The 19,919-nt window shown below is 41.6% G+C and overlaps 1 protein-coding gene across 3 annotated transcripts in view; it reads right to left on the bottom strand.

Moving 5' to 3' along the window:
- The window catches only part of AR (androgen receptor), a 237,338-nt gene that overhangs the window by 140,501 nt on the left and 76,918 nt on the right, over positions 1-19,919 (bottom strand). The gene's annotated exons all lie outside the window — the stretch shown is intronic.

The following is a 19,919-nucleotide window of genomic DNA, read 5'->3' as shown; positions in this document are numbered from 1 at the left end:
CCCTCCATACCACAATCCACTGCCTTATAGTGAGATGGTACAGCAGAACACCTATGGAGGTGCCCATCAGCCCACCAAGTTCCCCTGCTTTTACCTAATGGGCTTCTTTTTGTTGAGCAACTGTTAAGAGGTAGGAGGGAAATGCCAGAGGGGGGAAATAAGAGGGGCTATTGCAATATAACTTTAAAGCCTGGGTAGGCAAATTAAGGCCTGGGGGCCGAATCCAGCCCAATCACGTTCTCAATTCGGCCCACAGACGGTCTGGGAATCAGCGTGTTTTGACATGAGTAGAATGTGTCCTTTTATTTAAAATCCATCTCTGGGTTATTTGTGGGGCATTGGAATTCGTTCATATTTTATTTTCAAAATAGAGTCTGGCCCCCCATAAGGTCTGAGGGACAGTGGACTGGCCCCCTGCTGAAAAAGTTTGCTAACCCCTGCTTTAAAGCAAGCTTTTTCAGGCACCCCTAGTGCCCCCAACCCTATAGAAAGACCATTCAGAAGAGCCTCCTGATTCAACACAGCAACCAAAAATTGCACATCTATTCCAAACTTTTAAATTAGTTCAACAAAACTGATGAACTTGATCCAGTGACGCCAACTGCCTCACAGGGTTGTTGTGGGGCTTAAATGAGGACTAGAACCTGGGAGAGACAGGGGTTTATATCCCCCACTTAGCCATGAAGTTCCCTCTCACAGGGGCCTCTCAGCCTAAACTACCTTACAGGGTTGTTGTGGGGTTTACGCGAGGATGGAGAGAAGGCCACCTCGAGCTCATGGGAGAGAAAAAGTGGGATATAAATGCACTTAATAATAAAACAACAATAATCCTTCCTGCAGTAAAACTGGAGTGTGGTTTTGGAACTGGGGAAAACTGGGATTTGGTCACTAAGCACACCAGCTGCAAAAAGAGACACCTGCCTGCCCCACAAAAAGCCAGAGTGGCAGTGTGGTTCTCAGAAAGGCTTCTTAGCCCAGAAACAGGACTTGTGAGTCTGCACCACTCCCAGCAAATTACTGCCAGCAAATTACTGACAACCCCTTGACAGTAAATGATGGTGTTTTACTCTGTTGCTCTTTGGACGCTCACCTTGCGGGTGCAACCTTAGCTCTGACAGCCGTTTCTTCTTCTTTACACAGTCTATAAAAAGGATGTTCTCAAACACTGTCTTTATTAACACAGAAGGAGCTGCACTACTTGGGTGCATATTGTTGTTCTGCAGTCAAAGGACACAAAAATCTCCCTTCCCCGACAATCTTGATTTATCAGGCTGCAAAAAATTAGTTCCCATTAGGTTTTACTTGGTAGATATATTGCAAAGTCTAGAGGTGCACAAGATATGAAACATACAGGTGGTATTTACCGGTAACACCTGATAAACTGACCAAGATATACAAGACTGTATCAAGTAAATGCTGGAAATGCAAACAGTCTGAAGGGTGATTTTTTCATATGTGATGGACTTGCAAAAAAGCGACAGTCTTTTGAATTGAAGAATATAAAAAAATAGTTTAAAATAGTTATCCCCCAAAGGCCTGAGACATTTCTTTTGGGAATAATAGGGCAGAGATTCCACAAAAGTTGGTTAAATTGTCTATGTATGCTACCACCACGGCCAGAATTCTGCATGTGCAGAAATGGAAAGAAGTTCCAACAAAAGAGGAGCAGAATTTGAAATTATTGGATTATGTGGAGATGGCGAAAGTGTTGGCAAAAATAGGAGACCAAAAGAAATGTTTGTGGAAGAGTGGAGACCCTTTTTGGATTATCTGAGAATATATTATAGTCAAAGGAAATCACAATCAGAACTTCAAATACAAGCAAAGGAATAAGAATGATAAAGGAATGTAATGTACAATAAATGTTATGGAAAAAATATGGCATTAATGGCAGTAGATGAACAATTTGAACAGAAGCATCATGGAAGTAAGGATGGGAAGTCAAAATGTTAAGGGAATACTGTATTGAAACTGAATTGAATTTGTTGAACTGTTTAAAAACCAATAAAAATTAGGGGGTGGGGTTAACAGTCCAAAAAAAGCTGGTAGCACTGAATCAAGTTCATCTACTAAACTAATTTAACTTTTAATTTGGTTTTGAATAAATGTGCAATTAATTGTTACTGTTTTGATTTTTGATTTTTTCTTATGATCTTCCTTAGTGTGTCATCCTGCAAACCACTATTCTGAATGATACTTTTTATAGGGTAGGGAGCACCGCAGATTAATTTATGGAACCAACAGGGCAGTGGCCGCAAAAACTTTAGGAGCCACTGGGCACTTCTCAGATGTGTGGGTGAGAGCTGCCATCAGCCCCAGGAGATGTGGTCCAAAACATCTGGAGGGCACCAGGTTGGCATATGATAGTAAATGGTTCTCCAAATGGTAGTAGTGGGGCTTTCGTTTCCCCCACAAACTCTTAATTCACAGTCAGTGCTAGCAACCCAATCTCAACCAACCTAATTCCTTACAATTATAGTGTATGGGGATCTTCAAAACCCAATACATGTTTTCCCCCTATAAGTTGCCACCTGAACCTTTCAACTGCAGATGTAAAGCTTGAACCTGCTACCTTCTTTTCCACCCCTAAACTATAGCTCCTCAAGACAGTCACAGGTCACTGTGGATGAGCAGAACAGAGATGGGAAAGAACAGAGAACATAAGAAGAGCATGCTGAATCAGGCCAATGGCTGACCTAGTTCAGCATCCTGCTCTCACAGTAGACAGAAAAGTGCCTGTGGGAAACCCCCAAGCAGGATTCCAGAAAAAGAGGCCTTTCCTGTCCTGCAGTCACCAGTAACTGATATCTAGGAGCATTGCTGTCTCCAACCATGGAAGAAGAGAATAGGTATCATGGTTAGTAGCCATCAACCTCCATGAATTTGCCTGACCCTGTTTTAAAGCCATACAAGTTGTTTTCCTGTCAGGAAATCATTGTTTAATGTTTGGATAAGATATAAAGACCTATTGGAAAATAAAACCCCAAGGTGGTTGTCCCCAATGGAAGCAAAAGCTCAGAAAAAGCTCAATATGGAGGCCAAATGGCCGAAATATTGGGAAATTTTGGAACAAGAAGGAGATAGGTTGAAACTGCAGAGTTTTGAGAAATTAAAAAACAAAGTGAGAGATTGGCTTCATTATTACCAGATAATGGAGGCATATAATTTGGACAAGAAAGTTGGCTTCTAGGTGGAAAAATCAAAATTAGAAACAGAGCTGTTAGAACCCAAAACTAAGATTTTGTCAAAGATGTATAACTTGCTGTTGAAATGGAATACTCAGGATGAAACGGTGAAATCTGCTATGATTAAATGGGCACAAGATGTTGGACATAATATTATGTTTGCTGACTGGGAACAGTTATGGACCACAGGTATTAAGTTTACGGCATGCAATGCCTTAAGAGAGAATATAATGAAAATGATTTACAGGTGGTACATGACCCCAGTCAAGCTTGCAAAAATTTATCATTTGCCCGATAATAAATGTTGGAAATGCAAAGAAAATGAAGGTATATTCTTTCACCTTTAGTGGACGTGCCCAAGGATTAAGGCTTTCTGGGAAATGATTTATAATGAAATGAAAAAGGTATTTAAATATACCTTCCTGAAGAAACCAGAGGCCTTTCTCCTGGGCATGGTCGGCCAATCGGTGTCAAAGAAGGATAGAACTTTCTTTATGTATGCTACAACGGCAGCAAGAATACTCATTGCAAAGTACTGGAAGACACAGGATTTACCCACTCTGGAAGAATGGCAGACGAAGGTGATGGACTATATGGGGTTGGCAGAAATGACTGGCAGAATCCGAGACCAGGTAGAAGAGTCGGTGGAAGAAGATTGGAAGAAATTTAAAGACTATCTACGGAAATATTACAAAATTAATGAATGTTAGAATGATGTCGGATAGAAATTAAGTGGTTTCCAGCTGTAATGCTTTAAGAGAATATGGAAATTTTTTTTTAGAAATAGGTTAAAATTTATTAATAAGGATTTGCTGAACTAATAATTTGAATTGGAATACAAAAAAGGGAGGCATGAGGAGGTCTGGGAAACAAGTTTGAAAAATAAGTAATGGAAACTTTATGTGTTTTTTAATTATTTTTATTTTTGTATTTTTGTTATTATTTTTGTTTTGTTTTTTACTTTTTGATTTTTATTGTATTATTATTGAAAACCTTAATAAATATTCTTGAAAAAAAATAAAGCCATACAAGTTGTTGTCCATCACTGCCTCCTGTAGGAGTGGGTTCCACAGATTAACTCTTTGCTGCATGAATAAGTCCTTACTTTTATCTGTCCTGAATTTTCCAACATTCAGCTTCATGAGATGCCCGTCTGTTCTAGTGTTATGAAAGTGAGAAGGAGACTTCTTTCTATCCACTTTCTCCATGCCATACATAAGTTTATAAACTTCTATTGTGTTGCCTCTTACTTGCCTTATCTAAAGAGTCATAAAGGCTGCAAACTTTCTTCAAGGGAAGTTTGTACATGCATGGGCATGCTCTTGCATTCATTTCATTAAAACTCCCTTACTCTGTGTGCTTAGATGGCTAGAAATTATGTATTATGCAATATATTCTTAATGCCACAGGCATGTTCACAATGATGAGGTAAAAAGTCAAAACAAAAAAAAATTCCTTCCAGTAGCACCTTAAAGACCAACTAAGTCAGTTCTTGGTATGAGCTTTCGTGTGCATGCACACTTCTTCAGATACAAGTGTGCATGCACACGAAAGCTCATACCAAGAATTGACTTAGTTGGTCTTTAAGGTGCTACTGGAAGGAATTTTTTTTTGTTTTGACTATGGCAGACCAACACGGCTACCTATCTGTAACTGAGGTAAAAAGTGTTTGCTAACCCCAACTGTGATATTAAACCTGTGGTTGGAAGTAAACTGGCACCGAGATCCAGGAGTAATAACACCAAGCAAGCCAAATTTATGTTCACACAGAAATAGAGCATGTTTCATGTGGTGAAAGTCTGGGTGTTTGTTTCATGATGCCACCGCCCTCAAGGATATAAGGCGAAATCTGCTTCCCACAGATGTTTAGTTAGTGGAATAGAATTCCAACCCCGCTTTAGTACTCGTGAATGCACAAACTGGATCGTTTGATATGAATTACAGGGTAACATGGGATGATTAGATTACCATAAACGGCGATCTCACTGCACCAATAAAAATCTGAGGTTCCACAGGGCTTGCCGATCAGATGGTCGGCGGTTCGAATCCCTGCAACGGGGTGAGCTCCTGTTGTTCAGTCCCTGCTCCTGCCCACCTAGCAGTTCAAAAGCATGAAGTGCAAGTAGATAAATAGGTACCGCTCTGGCGGAAAGGGAAACAGTGTTTCTGTGAGCTGCTCTGGTTCGCCAGAAGCGGCTTAGTCATGGTGGCCATATGACCAGGAAGCCGGCTCCCTTGGCCAGTAAAGTGAGATGAGCACTGCAACCCCAGAGTCGTCTGCAACTGGACCTAACGGTCAGGGGTCCCTTTACCTTAACCCAAAGTAAGTGGTTGTGGAAAGCATAGCCAAAGGTTTCCTCTGCAGCCTGGCTTTGGAGAGAGTGAATCAAACTCTCTTGCTCCCATGATGTCACCCTGTAATGCATCACTGCACTGAAGAAGGACATCCCCAAACGGTGTTGTGGGGACATATTCGTGTGCTGTGTATGTCTATTCAGAAATAACCTCCACTGTGTTCAACCAGGGCTTACTCCCAATCAAAGCATAGCTGTGATTGTAACCTAACTTAATTAACCAAACCAATAAACAACAGGACGCTTCTGTAAACTCAAGTCAATCACTGAAGAGATCAGTTGCAAACACCCTTTTGTTGCATAAGAGGTGAAGTCAGTGATTATGCAGCAACTGCAGGTATTCCTAGAAGAGAATGACTTATTTGGATCAGAGTTTTCCAAACTGTGTGTTGCGACACATTGAGTGTAGGTGAGTCATGTACATGCTTTTAGTTTAACCTCCGGCTGCCTAAAAATATGTAGTGAAGGTTCCCTGGGGAGACCATTCTGCAAACAGGGAGCCACCATCGAAAAGGCCCCATTCTTTTGTTGCTGCCCTGCAGATCTCTCACAGAAGAGGCACACGAAGAAGGACCTCAGATGATGATTGCAGGGTCTGGGTTGGTTCAAATGGGGAGAGGTGGTCCTTGAGGTACTTCGGTCTTGAGCCATTTTAAGGCTTTATAAGCACTAAATGGTAGCCAGAGCAGTTGGGCCACGATTGGCATTACTTGCTCAAACCAAGTTTTATGTTTATTTATTGTCATAAAGCACTGTGAGATATCTTCACCATAGAGAAGTATATAGATATTTTTAGGGGGGGAAACCTAAAGAAGAGAAAATAACTTCTCATCTCTTAACAGCAGCCACGGGCTATACTGCCAAATATTGGAAGACCTTTAATATTAATAAGTTGAATTGTTGGTACTCTGGGGTTTGGCAAATTGCCCTTGAAAAGATGTAGCGTAAACTAATAGTACCTAAAAACAGAGCTCAAGTGACAGTGTGTGTGTGTGTGTGTGTGTGTGTGTGTGTGTATAAAAGGCATGATTTTATTTCTTATACAACTACTGAGGCACATGGTCACTCAGTGCTACCAGTATACAGAATCATAGAATTGTGGAGTTGGAAGGGAATCCCAAGGGTCAGCTAGTTCTAGTCCAACCCCCTGCTGCGCAGGAAGCACAGCTAATGTAATGCCTAAAGTCTATGCCATCGGTTTATGCAAATGTCTGGCTCGTTTAAGACTATGTAGAACCTTTCTCAGTAATGATGGAAGTCACAGGTGCATAATACTTTGTACTTTATTATCCCTTTTGAGCTGCACTGTGCCTTTGTGGGTCCGTCTCATGATGCTTTATGGTTTAAATTTCTGATTCTCTGTTTTCTTTCTTTTTGCTGTGCTTGAACATTTTGTTGCTGTTGTTAACAAATCAAGGAAAGGAATCTGCAGAGATGAGGAGTGCTTCCTACCAAACACCACATTTTGAAGTTGGGCCAACCTGGAAAGGTGCTCGACCTCTCAGGACTCCGCTTGTAAAATAAATATAATCTTACAAATGTCTCAGTTTGTTCCACAGTGCAGCCTCTTGGCACCCATGCTAACAGCACAATACTTGCCTTGTAGCGGGTGTTGGAAACCCACGCTACGCCACTGTCTGGATGGAATTCAAGCATGACATATAGGGAGGCAGGGAACCTGTCTCTTCAAGCAAACAATGTGCCATCAGCCCAGACACAGAAAAGATTTGATATTTTTTTTAGCTCCAAAGTACCGGTACTCCCTTTTAAACACTCCTTAAAGGAAGAAAAGGAAAGCATGTTTAAGCTGGCCATTCTTGTTTCAAAGGAAAAGCAGCCCAATCTACTTTTCTGTCACAACTCCCCTTCCCCACCACAATTTGCTCTTGAATTCGCTCTTAGTAAACCCTGGGACACGGGGGCGGGGGGCGGGGGGGAGCAACTGTAGCCAAGATTTCCAGAAGGGAAATTTGTATGACACCCTGGGGAAATACGTGTGTTGGGGCAGGGCGCTATGCAGCTGTTTCTCTTTCAAAATAAAAATGGCCAGAGAACGTACACTTAAAACAACAACCGCCAGTGTTTGACTTTAACATACAGCTTTTAATTATTGATTCAGCATTTTGCATATCCTGCCTCTGGCCTTAATTTCTAAGGCAACTCTCAAATGCACAGGAAAAAACCACAGGATGTAGTAAAGCTGGGGCGTGATTTAAAGCAGGGGGAGTGGGGTGATTAACCCTTTATCCACTGGCAGCTTTTCAACTGAAAACAACTCCCTCCCTGGCAAGTTGCCTTTCTGCTACGGCAGGTTCTGACGTCATTGTGCTATGAGCGAGTACTGTATCTAAAATTTTGTAACTGGAACCCTGCAGGGAGGACATGCGATGTTGACACACAGAGAGAAACAAGCTCACGGTCACTCACCACTCCTCTGCTGAAACGAGTTCAAAGGCTGTTTTCAATTTACATGAAATTTTATCCTCTCAACAGCCCTGTGAGGTAGGTCAGGTTGGGTGACTGCAGCTCACCCAACGAGCTTCATGACCTAATGGAAACATGTGCAGGGTCTCCTTAGTCCTAGCCTATCACTTTATTAAGCACTACAGCACATTGTCTCTAACGCTTAAGTATTTGTAAATACAAATGAAGAGCAATATTGGGAACCAGATTAAAGAGTTTTGTAGAAATGGGCAAAAACATTTCATTGTCATGAAAACCACACTCACGTTTGTTAACGTAGTTAAACTATGAACTCCCTCCTGCAGGAGGAAGGAGCTAGATGGGCTTTAAAAGATTAGCCAAATTCATGGAGGAGGAAAAGGCTGTCAATGGCTATTAGCCATGATGACCATGCTATAGTCAGAGGCTGTAATGCCCCTGAATGCCAGTTGCTGGAAACCACTGGAGGGGAGAGGGCTCTTGTGCTTGGATCCTGCCTGCAGGTTTCCCTATGGGGCACCTGACTGGCTGCTGTGAGAACAGGATGCTGGACTAGGTGGGCCATTGACCTGATCCAGTAGCGCCTTCTGTTGTTCTTATGCTCTTAACATTGGAATCTACTGCAATGGCATTAGCTTCTGATTTGAAGGGGTTCTGGTTTTTTTGTTTTTAAAAGGATAACTGTCCCCCTGAGGCTTTGAACTTGTTATTTTTGCCTACAGCCTCACAATACCAATTGATCTGCAGAAGATCCCTGATTACTGTCAACAAAACAGCTTGCCACACTCTCAGGGCTCATCCAGACTTCCTTTTGTGCTGCATTTCTAAGCACAGTTCTGAGTTTAAAGCACTGTGTCCTGGCACCCTTCTATTTGCCCAGGCGCTTTCCCTGTGAAAACAGGCTCTTTACTGCTGAATTGGAGAGAATAGCAATTGGAAGAAAACCCTAATTGCCATTTGTTCCAATTCAGTGTTGAAGTGCAGGTGTTTGCAGGGAAAGTGGCAGGTCAAGGAAAGAGAAGTGCTTTAAAGTGTGGACCTATTCCTAGAAAGGCAAGTGTGGGTGAGTCCTGGGTCTAGACAGCTGGCAGCATTTCACAAAGAAGGAAAGAAGTAAGACTTGTGTTAATATTTTACAAACCTACTTGATCTTGCAAAGGCAGAGGGAGAGCCCAGTTAGGCTTCAAAACAGTTAGTTGATGCAGGGAGGCTTAGGTAGGTTAGCAAACTGCAGTCTTTGCAGATTTGCTTTACTTGTCCATTAAGAAGCAGGGAGAAACCAGGGGAATGAGGGATGTAACTGCTGAATGCAAGCTCTCTGGAGAGATGCAGAATAATGTCAGCACTCAATCTCCAAGCAGACGATGAGGAAAAGGGAATGTGGACATCTGGGGCGAACAGGTGGAGAGAGACTCAAACGCAGGTTCAGCCCATCTGGAAAGGCCGTTCCTGGTGGCTGGGAAAATGTGCTTCTAAGGCATGTACGCTGCGCTTGATTTATAAACAGAGAAGCCTCTGTTCCAGTCAACCCTTCTTCCCATTTGCCTTCTAATCCTGAAAGCATTTGCTGCTTCAGATGCTCACAGGAGTCAGGCCTTGTCAGCATGTAACACCTGTGCTCAGGGATCTGCAGTAGTTGCCAATTTGCCACCAGGCCAGGTTCAAGGTTTTACTATTAGACTATAAAGCCCTTGACAACTTGGGATCAGCTTACTTGCAAGATTGCCTTGCCCCACCAGTTACAGGTACCACATAGCAGCTATTCCATGCCTGCAAGAAATCAATATTTTAGTGTGGCAGCACCTACACTTTGGAACTCCCCGTCTAATGATATCAGGCAGGGACCTTTTATGTACTCCTTTCACCACCTGATTAAAACATGTTTGTGTCAGTTTTGGCTTCTCCCAGTTTCTCGTTTTCCAATCTTCAGTTCGCCACATTCATTTGCTTTCTTTCTTTCTTTCTTTCTTTCTTTCTTTCTTTCTTAAAGTCCTCATGGAAACTCTTCAGCACCTTAGTGCTAATTTCTCCTAATGTAATTTTGCCCAATATACAGTCATACCTCGGGTTACAGATGCTTCAGGTTGCATTTTTTTGGGTTACGGACGTTCCGAAACCTGGAAGTACCGGAACAGGTTACTTCTGGGTTTTGGTGATTGTGCATGCGCAGAAGCGCTAAATCGTGCTTTGCGCATGTGCAGAAGTGCCGAATCGCAACCCGTGTGTGCACAGACGTGGCGCTGTGGGTTGCAAATGTATCTCCCGCACGGATCACATTTGCAACCTGAGCGTTCACTATACTCAGTTTTGCAAAGGGATTTTCCTAACACAACTGTGCATACTGTTTTCACTGAATCGTGCAACTGATTGCTCACTTCGCCCTTGTTAATGCATTTTTGTACACCTTTCGTGGTTGGAGAATTGCATTACAATATTCAGAGAAGTGTGAATTTGGAAGGATGGCTGCGTCTCAGTTTGTATATCAGTCTGGAAAATGCAGCTTTGGTAGGTTCGCCTTTAGATGCAACCTGAAGTGAATTTCTCCCCCATCCCTAGTCAATGCTGACCTCAAGAGACAGTGACATATGGCCAAGAGACCATTATCCTGCTCTGCACCAGGTTTTACTGAAATGTAAACAGAGCCTGCTGGATCAGGTCAACAGCTGTGCTCACGGTGGCCAACCAGATGCCCTAGTGGGAAGTTCAGAAGCAGGACTCAAGCACAAGAGCCCTCTCTTCTCTGGTTTCCAGCAACTCGTGTTCACAAGCATTGCTGCCTCTGTGGTGGCAGGCTATAGCTTTCTCCTCCACGAATCTGCCTCTTTCAAAATCATCCAAGTTGGTGGCCATCACTGCCTCCTGAGGGAAGGAGTTCCATAACCTAACGATTAAAAAAGCATACAATATGTAGTAGTAGATATTAAAGGCTAGAGAAAATTACAAACCTCACCCCAGCCACTGCAGGCTCTGTGGACTGAAGCAGATGCTTCGCGCAGTTTCCTGATAAGACCAACACTTTTCAGCTAATGCCTGAAAGGAACACCTTGGTCCCCAAACAGATTTGTCAAAATTACATCCTGTTCCACCTGCATGCATATCCATTTCCCTCTTCCCCAGAAAAAGCCAGCTTGTTTGAGCATGCAGGCCGCCTGACCCAAATGAGAAAAAGGCAAGATACTCAGCTTCTGGGGCTGTTCACTGCCAGTGCTGCTTTATTAAATGTATCCTCTCAAAAACTCAATAACGGTTTTCATTATTGCCGGATGAGGAACAGCAACTTAGCCATCTCCATTGCAGCGAGTCAGTGGGACAGATGAAGCTGAATGCAGATCTCCTAGGTTCAAAATGACTAGCTATTTGTCTACTGTGGCTCACAAAATCCAGCTAGTTGGGGTACACAGGAAGCTGCTTTATATGCAGTCAAGACTATTGGCAAATCTAGCTCAATACTGCCTGCACTGACTGGCAGGAGATCTCCAGGGCTTCAGATGGGGGAAATTCCCAGTCCTACCTGAAGCTACCAGAGATTGAGCCCAGGGCCTTTGGCATGCAAAGCAGCATGTTCTATCACTGAGCTACAGACCTTCCTCAAGAAACATTTTGTTTTTCCTTAGTTTATAGGAGGAAAGACCTCTAAGTACATAGCAAGGCCTCTTGTGCTAGCATCCAAATTCTGTAAGAACTTATAACTCAGGAGGTAGATTCTTGGGTTAGTAAGTCTATAGAAAAGCTAATTTTTAGTGCTACCCTAGCAGGAAAACTTGAGGGGCCACAAGGAACCAGACAAAACACTCAGATTTTTTCAGAAAGGGTAAAAACATAAATTCCACGACTTAAGTTTTTAAAAATGCAGGTTCACCCTTCTGTAAAAGCACCCACCTGTCCCCACACCTCGAATAAGTGTGAAGTGGCACATGCTGGGGTCAAATAAATGAATTTCACATATCGGTTGATGGGAGTCTGAACTCAGACCCAGAAGGGAACTTTGGGCCATAGTGGATAGCTTGATAAAGATGTTGATGCAGTGTGCAAGTGGCCGTAAAAAAAGGCAAATTCTATTATGGGAAATGAAATGAAAATAAAGCTGCTGGTATCATAAAGTCATTATACAAAACTATGGTGTGACTGCATTTGGAATATATTGGATGCCTCACTAGTAAAGTGGGGGAAAGGCTGGGAAAAGGCAACTCAAATAATCAGGGTGTGTGTGTGTGTGTGTGTGTGTGTGTGTAGCAACTCCCTTGTAAAAAAAAGGGCTTGTTTTTTTTTCATTTACAGGAAAAGTGAGGAACAGGTGACATGACAGCAATTTATAAATGTATACCTGGCATGGAGAAAGCAGATAGAAGAAAGTGTTCCTCCCTCTCTGAAAGTTGGAAGATTCAGGACAGATAAAGGACTTTTTTTTCATGCGGCACATAGTTATAACTATGGAACTCACTCCCACAGGAGGCAGTGGTAGGTCTAAAAGAGGGTTAGACAAAATCCTGTTTTGGATTTTTATGCAAATCTGATAATGGGAAAGCTTAAAGTCCTAAGTTGGAATGTTAATGGACTGAACAGTTAGGTGAAACAAGATAGAATTGAACATGTAATTTTAAAACAAAAGTTTAGATATACCGGTAATTTTTATTCAAGAAACACATGTAGCCAAAAAACATAAAAAATCTTAATTAATAAAAAATTTGGGATGGAATTTGTGTCGGCAGATAACGCTAAAAGGTGAGGAGTAGTATTCTACATAAAACGTGCACTTGAACCCAAACTAATTCAGAAAGATGAGGAAGGGAGAATCTTAGTAGTACAGATCAAAGTCCAAGGAGAAAAAATAATTTTGGTGGGATTATATGCACCAAATGAAAACAAATCAAAATTATTTCAAAAACTGGAAACAGACCTTTTAGATTTTGCAGATGAGAAGGTAATAGTGATGGGAGATTTAAATGGGGTACCATCATTAGAAATGGACAGAACAATTAGGAAGAAAGTTACTAAAGAAGGTAGGCTTCCCAAAACCTTTTTTGAAATGACAAAAACTTTGAACTTAATAGACATTTGGAGAGTGAAACATCTGTTTGATAAACAGTTTACATTCTTTTCCCATGTTCATGGCAGCAGTGCCCAGCTGGGTGCGGTTTGGATTTCTAAAGAGTTAGAAAATAAAGTGAAGAGAATCGGAAAAAATTCTAGAAAATTGTCAGACCATAATCCTATAAAAATGGAGATTCAAAAAGAAAACCAGTCTACTTTTAGATGGAGACTGAATGAATTTATTCTGGTCCTGGAGGTTTTAGCAAGAAATATTAGAGCAGAAAAGAGGTGGTAGGAATTAAAATAAAGAAAAGCGAGCATAAATTGAAAGCCTTTGCTGATGATTTGATTATTACTGTAGAAGACCCAAGGAATTCTCTCCCAAAAGTGATAGAAAAATACAGAAGTTTGGACAGGTAGCAGGTTTTAAAATTAATAAAAATAAACTGCTAGTTAAAAATTTAAAAGGAGAAAAGAAGGAGTTTATGGAATTAATAGATATAAAGATACTTAGAAAGGTGAAGTACTTAGGAATTTGGTTAACTACAAAAATATCAACATATATAAAGATAACTATGAAAACGTATGGATAGGGATAAGAAAGAATCTAGAAATATGGAATATAATGAATCTTTCCCTTTTGGGAAGAATTGCTGCAATTAAAATGAACGTATTGCCAAAAATGGTGTTCTATTTCCAGACAATACCGATAATAAGTAAGACTGCATACTTCAAAGAATGGCAAAAAGAGATAGTAAGATTTATCTGGAATGGGAAAAGACCTCAGATAAAATACATGATACTCACAGATATAAAAGAAAGGGGAGGCTTTTCTCTTCCAGATTTTAAAATTTACTATGAGGCGGCATGTCTTACTTGTATTCAGGACTGGATCAAACTGGAGAAGGAAGAGGCAATAGAATTGGAAGGACATGATAACAGATTTGGTTGGCATGCATACTTGTGGTATGAGAAAGCAAAAGTGCATATATATTTTTTACAATCATATAATAACAAGGTCCCTAATGAAGGTGTGGAAAAAGTATAAAGAGCTATTGGAGCCAAAAACTCAGTAGTGGGTATCACCGATAGAAGCACTTAAAGCAGCGAGAGGAGAGACATGGCCAACATATAGAGAATTTTTAAAGGAAGAACAAGGAAGGCTAAAATTGAAAGAATATGATGATATAAAGGAACATTTACAAAGCTGGCTGCATAACAGGCAACTAAATGAAACACTTAAGCAAGATTGTAAGAAAGAATTTACGTATTCAGTTTTCAAATTCCAAAAGGATATCATAGATGACAATACCAAATTATTAAAAAAGGCTTATGGTATACTGTTGGAATGGGAAACTAAAGATGAAGAAGTTAAGTCAGCAATGATCAAATGAGTGCAAGATTTAGGGCATAACATAAGGCTCTGGAAGATAAATCTTAAGTTTACGGATTGTACTTTAATAAAAGAGAATTACATGAAAAGATATATAAGTTGTATTTCACACCAGGTAAATTATCAAAGATGTACAAAACAGAGCAAAAGATTTGCTGGAGATGTAAAGAAAAGGAAGGGATGTTTTACCATATGTGGTTGGAATGTAAGATTGTAAAAAATTATTGGGAAATGATTTACAATGAATTGAAAAAAAATGTTAAAAATAACATTTGTAAAGAAACCAGAAGCTTTTCTGTTGGGTATTTTAGTTCAAGATGTGAAGAAAGAATTAAGGACACTATTTATGTATGCGACAACAGCAGCAAGAATTCTAATAGCATAAAACTGGAAGACGGGAGAAATACCATCCAAAGAACAATGGCATGAAAAGTTGATGGAATATGCAGAATTAGCAAAATTGACAGATAAACTCTGTGAAAAAGATAATAGTGACTTTGGAAAAGAATGGGAACCTTTTGTAACATATTTGCAGAAACAATGTAAAAGTATGGACTCTTTGGCAGGGTTTAAATAAACATACATAATGTACCGTATTTTTTGCCCTATAGGACGCACTTTTCCTTCTCCAAAAATGAAGGGGAAATGTGTGTGTGTGTCCTATGGGGCGAATGCAGGCTTTCGCTGAAGCCTGGAGAGTGAGGGGGGTCGGTGCACACCGACCCCTCTCGCTCTCCAGGCTTCAGGAAGTTATCCGCTAGCCGTGGGAGACACAGCTCTCCCACGGCTAGCAGAGACCTTGCCTGCACTCAGAAGATTGGGGCACACTGAGCTCAGCACGCCCCAAGCTTTGGGATTAGCGCAGCGCTCCGCTAGCCGTGGGAGAGCTGCGCGACTTCGCTCGGGCTTCCTCCGCCCCAGCCTGGGGGGGGGGGGAATAATTCCCCCCCTTTATTCCCCCCCCCAAAAAAACTAGGTGCATCCTATGGGCCGGTGCATCCTATGGGGCAAAAAATACGGCAATTAGAGAGAACAAGAAAGACAACAATGTGATAATATATTACTATATATAAGCAGCAGAATGCAACAAGTGGTTTAACGAAACGGAAACGGAGGGAAGCCAATGGGGAGAGGGGAATTTATAAAACAACTGTTTGGTTAAGTTGAATATGTATGATATATGTATGAAAACCAATAAAAACTATCAATGGCTACTAGTCACAATGGCTATGCTCTGCCCCCACATTCAGAGGCAGCAATGCTTCTGAATACCAGTTGCTGGGAACCACAGGAGGGGAAAAATGCTCTTGTGCTTGGATCTTACTTGCAGGTTCTCCAGGGGCACACCGTTGACCACTGTGAGAACAGGATACTGGACTAGATGGGCCACTGGCTCTTGTTACCAGTTTTACACCAATATTGACAGACATGTTGGTGATCTGTGCTCACAACAGTCACTTCTTCTGACCAGTTTCCCATGCACACATTTGAAACCTTTCTTCTTCTTTTTGCAGGGGGTGGAGGGGGAGATTTTTCCAGTGCAATCTGAAAAATATGCAACCCGAGTGTCGCAGCAAAGCTTGGAAACCCTGGACAGTGAGATAAGGCATGGAGAAGCGGACACAGCTTGTGGAGGAATGACGTGGGCCAGAGATTCCATCCCAGGTTCATGACTGGGAGGTCAAGGTCAGGAGCATTTTCAGGGCTTTTGGAAAGAGGAGAAAGAAAGAAACTCTCCCCCCCCCGCCCCGCCCTTCTCCTTGGTATGAGAAGGGAGAGTGTGATTAGGCTGCTCTCTAGGGAGATGAAAGCCCTGTGCAAAATATAACCATTTTTGAAACAGCCAAGAACCACTTTCCGCTGACCAGGTAATCACCATCTGTGTCAATAGTTCACTTCGGCAATCAGCCCAGCTTTCACTGTGCATTCAGTGGGCAGAGGGCAACCTTGAATAAGGGGAAATTTCAACCACTCCCTCGCCCTCCTCCGTCCTGCTTTTTCTTCTGCTAAAAATTTCCACCCAAGCAATAAAAGAGAGAGAAAGAGAGAGAGAAGTACATCCCTTTCAAGTGGAGCCAAGTCACAGAGCTCTATAACTCACTTATTCATGCATGAGATTTCAAAGCTCCAAAAAAGCAGAGCTCTTTCCTGCTTGGGATTCCTCATTTGGGATCCTCACAGTAGATACGCACACAAAAGATAAGATAAAATAAGATAAGGTAGACATATTTGCTTTATTTCCTGCCCTGGTACTCTTCCAGTTAGACTGTACAACTCCTAATTACTTTTTTGGTGAAATATACAGAAGTGATAGAAGTCTATGAAATTATGCATGATATGGATAAGAAAAGGGTTTTCTCCCTCTCGCGTAACAGTAGAATTCCTGGATTGAATGGTGGAAGATTCAGGATGGAAAGGAGAAAAGACTTCTTCACATGGTGCATTGTTAAACTGTGGAACACGAGCCCAAAGGAGGTTGAGATGGCCACAAACGTGTATGGCTTTAAAAGAGGATTGGAGAAATTCAGGCAGGAGGAGAGGGCCATCGGTTAGAGACATAAAGCATATCATAAAGTACAGGTCACTTCTTGAGGACTTTCCATTGGGGCATCTGGTTGGCCCAGTGAGACCAGGATGCTGGACTAGATGGTCCATTGGTCTGATCCAGTAGCTTCTTCTTATATGGGGATAAATTTAAGTTACAGCATATCAGAAAAAATAACATTCCCAAGCATATTCTATTTGAACTTCAAGCACCAAACCCATTTACCTCTTAAGTTCAATGCTAAGGGGGTTTCAGGTGGCCAGGGATTCAGGTTCCTTTGCAACATAATTCCTGAATAATGGTCCACAAAAAAGTAACAGGTATGTAGGACGACATCCTATTAAACTGGAGGTAGCTAGGGCGCTCCAGACCTGAGGAATTTGATCTAGCCCCTGGAATTTCTTCCAAATATTCATCTAGATACAGTAAAAGCATTCCCTGTGCTTATGGAAAGTGTTTGCACATTGTATGAAACAGAAGTATTACAAACACTGTGACATGCAGAACCCACAAAAGTAATAAATCACATTTAAAGTGCTGGTGATTTCCTATAAAGTCTTAAATAGCTTGGAGTCTGGGTAACCAAAGAAGGAATTTCTGCTATGCATTAAAACTTTTGGAAGAGCCCAGTTACTGGGTAAGACCAAAGGCCCATTGAGTCTAGCATCCTGTACTTACAGCAGCAAAACAGGTGCTCCAAAAGAAAGCACACATAATAACTAGTGTGATGTAGTGGTTTGAGCACCAGACTAGGGATCTGTAAGAGACTAGGATTCAAATCCCCATTCAGCCATAATGTTCATTGGGTGACACTGAGCCAGTCACTGCTTCTCAGCATAGCCTCCCTTGCAGGACTGCTGTGAGGCTAAAATGGGGAGCAGAAGAACTTTGAATGCCACCTTGAGCTCTTTAGAGGAATAAATAAATGCAATAAAACAAACGAACAAGTTAGCCAGTGTTGCCATTCCATTGGAAATGATCATCAAGTTCATCCAGTGACAAGACTAATTACTTTTTTTTTAACCTGCCCAGGCATCAATTATGTAGCATCAGTTTATGTTGCATAAAATGGTTTAAATTATGGCTGTACCAGTTGTGCGAATTTTTATTGCTTGGTTTGTGACTTATGTTCTGCCATTTTACACATGTAGTGATGGTATAAAGCTAGGATTTATCATTTTGATAAACAGTGCCCTTACACTGAAAGGTTGTGTATCAACAGTAATGAATGAGCAGCCCTTTCTTTTTAAGTTTTATATGTAACATGTGAACTGACATGATGGAACCCAATCACAGAACTGTAGACCTGGAAGGGATCCCCTAAGGCTTATCCAGTCTAACCCCCTGAAATGCAAGAATCTCAGCCAAAGCACCTATGAGAGATGGCCATCCAGCCTCTGCTTAAAAACCTCCAAGGAAGGAGAATCCACTAACCTCTGAAAGAGTCCATTCCACTGTCTAGTAGTTCTTACTTTCAGAAAGTTATTTCTGATGTTTAGTCAGAATCTCCTTTCACTGGTTTGGATCCTACCCTCTGGAGGAAGAGAAAACAAGCTTGTTCCATCTTCCATGTGACAGCTAAAATAGCTAAAGATGGCTATCATATCTCCTCTCCATCTCCTCTTATCCAGGCAAACATCCCAACTCCCTCAACTGTTCCTCATAAGGTAACACATGAAGGGGTTTGGTTTGTGCTGCTAAACATAGTTCTGGCCCCTGGGACTTTTTTCTGGAGAAACTGACTCTTCCAGAGAATCTAAACACTAGCCATTCTTTAGTGGAAGCGTCAAATCAGCCCCCATGTTCTCCATAGAGCTTTCATTACTGTTGCTAATTCTCCACCAAACATCCAGCCACCTTCATACTTATGAAGGCATTGCAGATCGGAAGGTCCAGACAGCCCATGGATGATCTAAACTCCTTTTCCATTATTCCTTTTCATGGGAATGAGCCTTTTCACCATCTTCCATTTCTGAGAAACTGACATTTTTACTGGGCAATAAATGCCTACAGATGATTCATTGGTTGTCTACTGTTGCCCATTTGGCAAACTATGTCCTGTGGCAAATGCAGCTGCTGGCCTGGTTATGTCACACATTCATTTTTAATACAATATGAAAACACCTTACATAAAAACTGGGTGAGGATTGCAAACTGGAATCTTCACTTCAATTTTTCAATACTTGAATTCATTTCTGTTCTGCCCTTTCTTTCTTTCTTATATAGTGGCATGGACTTTATTTCCTTTTTATATTGGCAGTTTGCGCTGCGTGTTTATTGGACATAACAAGCTAACAAAAAATGACTGCATTTGGACTTGTAGAACAAATGATCAAGGGTCTGGAAACCAAGCCTCATGAGGAGGAATGGTGGAGGAAGTTGCACATGTTCAGCCTGGATAAGAGGAGACCAAGAGGGGACATGAGAAGATACCTTCCCCACTATGCAACCATTAGGTCTGGATATTGGAACCGTGGTCTCTTCCAGGTCCCAGTCCAGCACTCTAACCACTACACCACACTGGCTCTTGATGCAATTGATAATAATAATGTCTTAGACCAGTGGTTTACCAGGGTGGGGGTATGCTAAGAGGCGTGGTAGAGGGTGCTGGAGGTGTAAATGACTATCAGGCTTTGTAAAGCTGGCATCAGTAGATCAAGTTCATTCATTAATTAAACTGTATAATTTTAATTCAATTTTGAATCACTGAGCAATTGATTGTTGATTATTTCATTTCATTGCATGTGGAAGCTTATACCCAGAACAAACTTAGTTGGTCTCTAAGGTGCTCCTGGACAATTTTTTTATTTATTTCAACTGCATCAGACCAACACGGCTACCTACCTGAACCTGTGAGGTAGGTTAGGCAAAGAAGTTGTCTGGTCCCAAAGGTCACCCAGTCAGCTTCATGACAAAGTGGGGATTTGAACCCTGGTCTCCCACGTCCCAGTCTGATACTCTTAACGGTT

This window comes from Podarcis gaigeae, assembly GCF_964106915.1.
Source record: "Podarcis gaigeae genome assembly, chromosome: Z".
Taxonomy (NCBI): Eukaryota; Metazoa; Chordata; class Lepidosauria; order Squamata; family Lacertidae; genus Podarcis; species Podarcis gaigeae.
The sequence above is the reverse complement of the archived record's forward strand: the minus strand, read 5'-3'. Positions and strand labels throughout refer to the sequence as shown.